Genomic DNA, 8,751 nt, shown 5'->3' on the forward strand with positions numbered 1-8,751 from the left:
AAATGAAAATAATAAAAATTTATAAATAAGTAATAAGATGAGAATCTTTACCTGCCTATTCTTTTCTTCATTTTTTTTATGCATTATCTTTAACTTTAAAAATTGAACACATGTAGTTATTTACTAATATATAAGAAAGGTTTTAAACGTCTATAAATTTTCATATGCATGACGCAATGACTTATTCTTGATAATGGCTTAATTGACATTCTAAGAAAGTGTAAATCTCCATATAACGTATTTCTAAATCAAGTTTTACATAGTCAAGTTAGGATTATTAACTGTATGTACTCTAACTATTAATTAATTAATTACAATCAATAGAATTAATCCACAATTTTACAATCTAAGATTAATATTAATGAATTACCATATAATATCTAAACCCATTTTCGATATAAAATTATTATAAGTTCATCAGAAACGTTCTAAAATTAGAATCCAAAACTCTAAAATAAGATAGAATGACCTTTTATCCATAAAGTAACAAACCTTCTTCACACTCTTCTTCACACACATATATACATCCACAAAGCTAATCATTTTCATAAGAAATATTACTTTTTTACCTTTAAAATTCCCCACAAAAAAAGAAAAGAAGACAAAATTAAGTTACCTTCTTTTCCTTCTCTTTCTTGTTTTCCATTTTTTTTTTTTCAATACTCTCAATACTTCAGTAAAATTTCAAACCCTTATTCAATATTAAAGAAGTGTTACACAATGATGCATGGTGAGTGCAGAGGCAGCCAGGACAGTCATGGTATTATAGGTGAGATTTCTATTCCAATAATCATAATATTTACGATCATTCTATATGAATTAGGGTTTGAATTTATAATTTGTAACAATAATTTTTTTAATCTTTTTTTTTTTTTTTTAAAGAAATGTCATCTTTTGGTTTATTTACACCACCAATATAAGCTTCTAATTTCTCTATATTCTTTTGTTACTGAAAGTTTATTGGTTTTGTCATTTGGTAAGATTATCGAATTTTGAGATGAACAAAAAATTTTGCAACCCCAAATTTATTCAAGCAGTGAAGTGCAAGGCGGTGGAAGATTTCAAGCTAGATCCATATTTGGCTACAATTCTCAACTGTGCCATGTAATTCTATGGAATACCCTTTATTCATCTGGATAGCATTTTCATCTTTACAATCAATGACATCGGTTTTTTCATCGAGCTCATCTATGTTTTCATCTTATTTATCTATTCTCCATGAGTCAAGAGAGTAAATTGAGAGAGAACTAAGTTTCTAATTTCTCTTCCAAAATTTCGAATTCGAAAAGTAACTCGTTTTTCTCCTAAAGTTTAGGGTTTAATTTCTTGTGTGAATTTTTCTTTTTCAGAAGAAAATGTTGATTACTCTTCTTGTCGGAACTATCTTCTTTGCGGTCGTTGTCCTCATTATGCTCTTGGTTTTTCACACCACCATAAGTAGATCTTACTTCATCGGCATTTTATGTATTATCTTCAACATTGGAATGTATACTTGTCCATTGATAGTCATGGTATGTATCCTTCTATCCTCTTCTTCTATATTAAAATCAACAACTTAATTATTACACATTATCTATAATTAATAAATAATTAAAAAATTAAAAAATTTGGTATTTTTATTTTCAACGACAAGTCATCAAAACAAAGAGCGTGAAGTATATGTCATTTATTTTCTCCCTTGTCAACTTTTGCAATGGTGTTGGGCCATTTACGCTATTCTCAAATTTGATCCTAATGTCTTTGTAAGCCTCCAAAGATCCCAATCAATCAATTTATAAACTTAGTTTTCTAAAAATTAAATGATTATTAACAGGTTCAATAAAGTTTCATCAAATCCAATATAATCAACTTTTTTGTTTAGTGGTAATTCAACATTGAGTTTTCTTTTTTCTTTTCTTTTTTTTTTTTTTTTCCGGGCAAATTCCGAACAGTTTGGGAGCTCTTTCAAGGTTGATACAATTGATTTTGTATGCAACTTATTATAAAACAACAAATTGGGACGATGACGACACATCGAACTCGAAGAAGCCAATAGAGGTACAAATGACCGACGTGTAGTTTAGGGAGGTGGATGATGGGATATGTTGCAAAGTCGACCTGTCGTTTTGCACATTTCTTACAAAGCCATAAGTTGGGACGATGACGACAAGTCGACTTATCATTTTTTTTTTTCCAATCTTTTGAGGACATGCACATTTCTTACCTAATTTCGAAGCTTCATGCAATCTAATTCGTTGAATCAATTATTTTTATTGCCATCTACTATATTTTCCCCTCGCATCAAAATTATTCTTACAACATTATTTATTGGATATTCAATTCAACTTCAATTTCGTCCCTTTTGAATATTCTCTATTTTAGCTTACATGTTAAATTTATATAATCCCACTGATTAATTAAACTTTTTTTAGTACAATAATTATTGGAATGAAGGATTAAACCATCGACCTTTAAGGAATAAGGTCATATCAATTACCAACTAATTAAACTTAAACCATATCAATATGGGATATTTAATTTTTCAGATACCTTTAATTTTGTCAATTTATTGAACTAACAAATTGTATGGCATGTTCTAAATCTCGTAGTTTTAAAATTGTAAACAAATTGTTGAATGAATAAAGTATTAGAATAAATAGACATGTTACTTGTTATTTACATAACTCAAATCCAAAAACTAAGATTCAAGGTTATTTAATGTAACTTGAGCAGTATGTGGATGATATACAAGTGGGTCGTGTTTAAGAATTAATCTAAAAAATCTATAGTATATTAATAATGTTGGATATCCTAGTAACATTATGGATACGACTCACTTTGAAAATGTTAAAACTGTTGTGAATGTTACAAATGATTTGATCCAAATCATTCATGAGATGACTTGTAAGTGAGGGTATCCTATATGAGTCTATGTAAGACCGGACCGCGAAATATAATCTCTCTTTGTAACATCGTTAAATTGAAGAGACGTATATTTCGTATAATAATCATGTAACTCGATCTCAATCTTGAATGAGTTATGAATTTTTGCTCATGAGGGTTGTTCTTCTATTTGTATGAGTGAGGGTGAACTTGCAGATTCAAAATGACTATCATTTAAGGATGATATTGAGTTAGGAATTAGGAACATAGCTTCACAATAAGGAATTCATTCATTCCCGACTTTAGGGAAAGTAGATAGGTTATTCCCTTAAGTGTTGACTCTAGGACTTGAATAATGAGGTCCCACCCTCTCATTCGCCCAAGAGGGACTTTGTTTATGGTTTAACCATAAACAAAATTGTTCATGAGAGGATCAGTGGTACTTAAGGTGCAAGAAGTACATATAGAGGTAAAACGGTAATTTGACTTAGCTAAAATTACGAACAATTTGTGAATGATTGACTTATATAATATGGTTTAAATCAATAGACACACAAATATATTGTAGTTCATAAGAATGTAGCTATGGATCTTTAGTGGAGTGTAATTATGGGTGCTCAGTGGAGTACTGATAACTTGTAGAAATATAAATTATTGTCTCTCGAAAGTTGGAACAATCAGGATTCTTAATGATAAAATCTCATCTTTCTTAAAGGAAAACGCATAGAATCCTTCAAACATAACTAACCTTCACAAAACAATTTTTTTTATAAAATTGCATCATTAACGCATCTCATCGCAGGATATTAATAAATTTCACTAAGTGTCGTAGGCTCAACTAACGCAAAGGCATGTGTCTGAAGGATTCCAACGCAAAGCAGATACATTGGTTTGAGCTGTTCCTGAATCTCTGCTGCTAACAAATTGAATTTGACACTCGTAGTGCGATGGTCCTTTTCTGAATCTCTACTGCTAACAGCATGGTAAGTGAAATGTCAACATCATCTTTTGATACTTCGAGATATGCATTCATGTTGCATTTCACCAACCTTACGATCATCCCTCTATTATGGTTATAATTTTGTAGCCGTAATCTCTCTGTGATGACCGCACTCGCTTGACGACCGCAACTTTCATGCGATGGACGCATGCGGTTCATGGCCGCAATATCTATGCGATGACCGCATTCGCTCAACAACCGCAACTTCAATGTGATGGACACATGTGTTAATGGCCGCAACATCCATGCATCGAATGTATGCGTTCGCCTCTGCGATGGAGAGATCCCCGCATGCGGTCGTCTTTGCGATAGCCTGGCTTCCGCCCATGCGATCGCTTTCTGTAGTTGCTACAAAAATAGACATTTGAACGCATAATAACGCATAATAGTGGCTTTGCTGAGATTCTTAATGCCGATGGACGGGAACTCATTTTCTCATGAATTCCTAACATAAACGCCACATATTCTGCTTAACAGCTCATAATTCTAAATAAAAGGCCTTAGATGACGTACATTTCTGTATGTCATCAATAGGAACATGTGGAATTTGCATTGAGAAATGTTAAATGATTAGACAGACAGAAACCCAATGCATTGGCATACATTTGATTGTAAACACGCATCCTTCATCTTCATTCTTATCCATACTTTTCCTTGTCTATCTTACTTGGATCAATGCGTTCACTTATCACTTAGCACTATTCCTTCATTGAACCCTATATTCCACTTGAACTCTTGTTTCTTCTTGTATGCATGCAGTTAAAATAGTGTAAACTTTTCTAGCATTTATTTAGAGCCCTTATACATCAGTGCAACACAAGGCTTGCGTTAGTCCAACCTAAATCCCTGTGTTTGACCCTAGACTTTCCCGAAACCTGAATTAGATTTATACTTGGATCTAACTCAGGTAAAGCTTGTACACCTCATCTAGTGAGTGTAATGCATCATCCATTATTCTAAAGCTTGTACACCTCATCTAGTGAGTGTAATGCATCATCCATTATTCTCACCTAGAGAAATCTTTCACCATTCATCTTCATTCACATCAATCTTATCTTCCATTTCCATTCATAATACACTACTAGCATACATCACGAAATCCACGAACAAGTTTTTGGCATTGTTGTTGGGGATTTAGCAACAAGGCTAACCAGAATTTTGCTTGTATCTTTTGAAGAAAACTTACAGCCAAGGGAGTATTACAAGCTACGCCAAAGCTTGTAAACATTTTATGAGCAGGGAAAACACTCGTGAGCTCCTATATGACCCCGAAGTTGAAAGGACCTTTAGGCGAAGAAATCGATTGAATTGTCGTCAAAGGTTAAGGCAACAACTGTTGGGGTTGATGCCCTAAAGTCTCTTGTCCTATAGTTTGTAAACAGTTTGTACGAACGTTTGTGATGTATAATATATGATATTTACTTCACTTCTTGATTTTGCTCAGTTTGATGGTTTATTTACTTTACCACAAACCAATAAACTAAAATCCCTGGTTGTCTTTATGTAACTTAAGCATGTATGTGGTGACATACAAGTTGATTATGTCTTAAATGATAACCAAAATGGTCTGTAGTATATGGATATATGAGGGAAACCTTATCCTGGTAACGCTACGGATGCGGCCTGCTTTGTGGAATAATTCCAAGTGTTGTGGCCTTGTCATAGATGGTCTGATCTTGATCATTCGTGTAGGGGACATGCGAACGGGGGCATCCTATACAAAGAGTTTGTATAAGACTTAACCACAAAGTGTTAACATTTCGTTATATAACACCGTTCATGACAGAGACTTCACTTCACAAGGATGACCATAGGTAACATGATCTAAATCCTGAGTGAGTTGGGAACTCCTGCCATTGAGAGCGGTCCTTTGATTTGTATGGGTGCATATGGCCTGGCTGTTGACTTAAACCTACTACTTTGGGGATTCGTCTGATTTGGGAGCTGGGAACTCAGCTACACAAGATGAAATTCACTCCTTCCCTAAAGCAGGGGTAAGTAGATAGATAGCTCCATTAAGGGTTGATTCTAAGGCTTGAATGATGTGGCACCACACACCTTCTCATAGCCTGAGAGGTGTTCACACATAGTTGGACTATGTTGTATTGTTCATTAGAGGGATCAATGGTACTTAAGAAGTGAGATGTAATAATAGGGGCAATACGGTAAATTAGCCCAGTTGTACTTACGGGTATCGGTGAAGGGTTATCGTACTCATTATTTGTTATATCCGATGGACACATAAATATATTTGTGGTGAGAAGAGTTCAACTATCGGTCTTTAGTGGAATGCTTAGCAGTTAACAGATGGTGGATCTCGTGGCTAAAGAGTTTAGTCAGCTATTCATATACCATTGGAACTTCGAGCCATAGGTCCACAAGGTTCTCTTGGTAGCTTGGATACAAGTTGAGAATCAGTTTTTGGGTCAGTTTGAAATGTTAAAATTGACAAGAGGGAGTTTAATTATATATGATATAATTGGACTGGTTAATTATATATGATGTGATTGACTAAATGTATGAGTTACATTATTTTGAAGGAAATTGGATATAAGTATGATTTATATAAAGTAGAGGAGAAAGCACTATAGTTGATATATGATATCAAACTATAGGTTAAGAATATAATATAATTATATTGGGCGGTTATGAGATACTTGGCCGGAGTTTCCTCCAAATTCGTGTGATAGTGGGAAGTTCAATTCAGTTATAGTAACTGAAGAATAAAATGAAAATAGTTTTCATTTTGCAAAAGACACGCTAAATTTCTCACGGTATGAAAGTCTTGTATCGCTTAGTGTTGAGAGCCTATACGATAGTGCCGCCTACTAAACGATCGCACACCCGTGCTTTCCTAAACGATCGCTCGCGATTTCTTAAACGATTGCTTACCTTTCATAGAGGATCGCTTAACGCCTGAGCATAACTAAACGATCGCTTACCTTTTACCTAGAAGATCGCTTAGCAATTACTACACGATGTATACCCTGACCTAGACGATCGAGCACCTGACTATACAATAGTCTTCCCTTTCTCCCACTTGCTTGTTCGTAGTACACGATAACCTTTTCTCCTCTCCTCTACCAATTCCATCAAAGTCCACCCTTTGGATTCTCACTCCGAGAATACTGAGGGCTTCGGATGGTGGTGTCATCCTCGTTCGCTGTTGTTCGTGCGTTGCTGTTCATGTAAACGATCGTGGTGTTGCTGGACGATTGCTTGTTGGATGAGATAGAGTGAGAGGAGTTCGTTCACGGTGAGACCGAGATTTCTAAAGAAAGTCTTCAATTGGCCAGTCTCTTAGTTTCTTGTATTTTATCTTTTAAAGTATGCCAGTAATTTAATGTTTTTCAATACATATCTATATGTTAGAATGTATGTGTAGAAATTCTATCACAATCTATTGGAAAGATCCACTTCCGCTCATAGGTACTCTTATATAAGAGTTCCTTCAATTGGTATCAGTGCCGGGTTTCTGATATTCCAATTTCATTGCTGCAAAGAATTGCATATACATTCTCAGTGGGTGCAGTATGTCTGCTCTCTATTTTAATTGTTAACTCGTTTGTGGGTGTGTGGACTAATGGAGTTTTATGGGATGAAACCTCGAGTTTTTAAATTCTTTTACATTTTTAGTTAATTGTAAAGGCCCTTGCATTTTTGGGCATAATTAATTGCTATAGAGTCTGTAATTTAAAAGTTAGTTTGAGTTTTGATTCGTTCGTGAAGAAGTTTGGAGTAAGGGTTGCTGTTCTTCGAGGAAGAAGATGATAAGCATTGGTCGGATCATGTAGACGATGGGGTAGATGATCGCTGAGTATCGGATGCTCGGGTGTCATTTAACGTGCACACACATTAGATGGTCGTATAGCTCAGCAAGTTTCATCGTTTAGTCATTGACTATACGATCGCTGAGTAAAGGCGAGGTAAATCGTTTACCTTTGCGCGTGTTAAGCGATCGTCTAGACGATCAGGCTTCATGGCCTCGTTGTCGTCTAAGCGATCGTTTAGATTTTCGCGCTATCGTCTAATGTGCGCTACACGATCGTTTACCTGGAGGCGTTTACTAAACGATGGTGCTTCGCCCGGCGGTTCAAGACCCAGTTTGCCTGTGAATTGGTTTGCTCGATGGAAAAATGTAATAGATAGAATTTTTCATTCCGGTTTTGTGTAGGTTCATCCCGGTCCATTAATCTTTGGTTTAATACATGAGATGTATGTTTATTATATGTCATATGGTATGCACATATAGAAAATCCCACCTTAGGTTATGCATTGGTCATGCATCATCTCTTTATTATAAATGTTATGATTTAGAGAAACCTGATTTAAATTACGTAAGAGCATGCTCATGCATCATATAATAGAAAAGTTATATTTATGCATGCATAAAAGGCATAGACATGCACCATCTTTATATTATAATCGTTATAGTATAAGGGTGTATGGAAAGCATGTTTGCTTGGTTATTACTTGTATATAAAAGTTATGTATAGTAATGACCGAACATTGCATGAAGCATGACACATAGGTTCCTTTATAAGCGTTATGTATACCTTGTTATGTGTAATGTGTTTTAGTTGTTTCTTTTTAAAGGTTAAGGAGAAATTAGAACTAAAAACAATAAGAAAGACATGCATTCTCACTTAGGTTTAATTCATGGTTTTAAAATGTTTAAAACTTGGATGACATAGACATAAGATCACGATTCTAATATGATTAGTAACCCTTAGGCTTTAATCTTTTAATCAGTTTAATAGGATTAAATTGACTAATAAAATGTTAAAGTATAGCAAATCTATCTATAAGGGCCTTTGTCTAAGGTGGGTTCTGTCTAGGCTGGGGTATTTAAGTTGACGGAAATGTAACACCCCTACCTGGGAACCTTT

The 8,751-nt window shown here is 34.7% G+C and overlaps 1 pseudogene; it reads left to right on the top strand.

Moving 5' to 3' along the window:
• The first annotated feature begins 997 nt into the window (after positions 1-997).
• LOC120084081 (bidirectional sugar transporter SWEET5-like) lies at positions 998-2,058 on the top strand (annotated as a pseudogene).
• Positions 2,059-8,751: the final 6,693 nt, after the last annotated feature.

Source organism: Benincasa hispida, chromosome 8 (genome assembly GCF_027475165.1).
Source record: "Benincasa hispida cultivar pf3 chromosome 8, pf3_genome.v1.1, whole genome shotgun sequence".
NCBI lineage: Eukaryota > Viridiplantae > Streptophyta > Magnoliopsida > Cucurbitales > Cucurbitaceae > Benincasa > Benincasa hispida.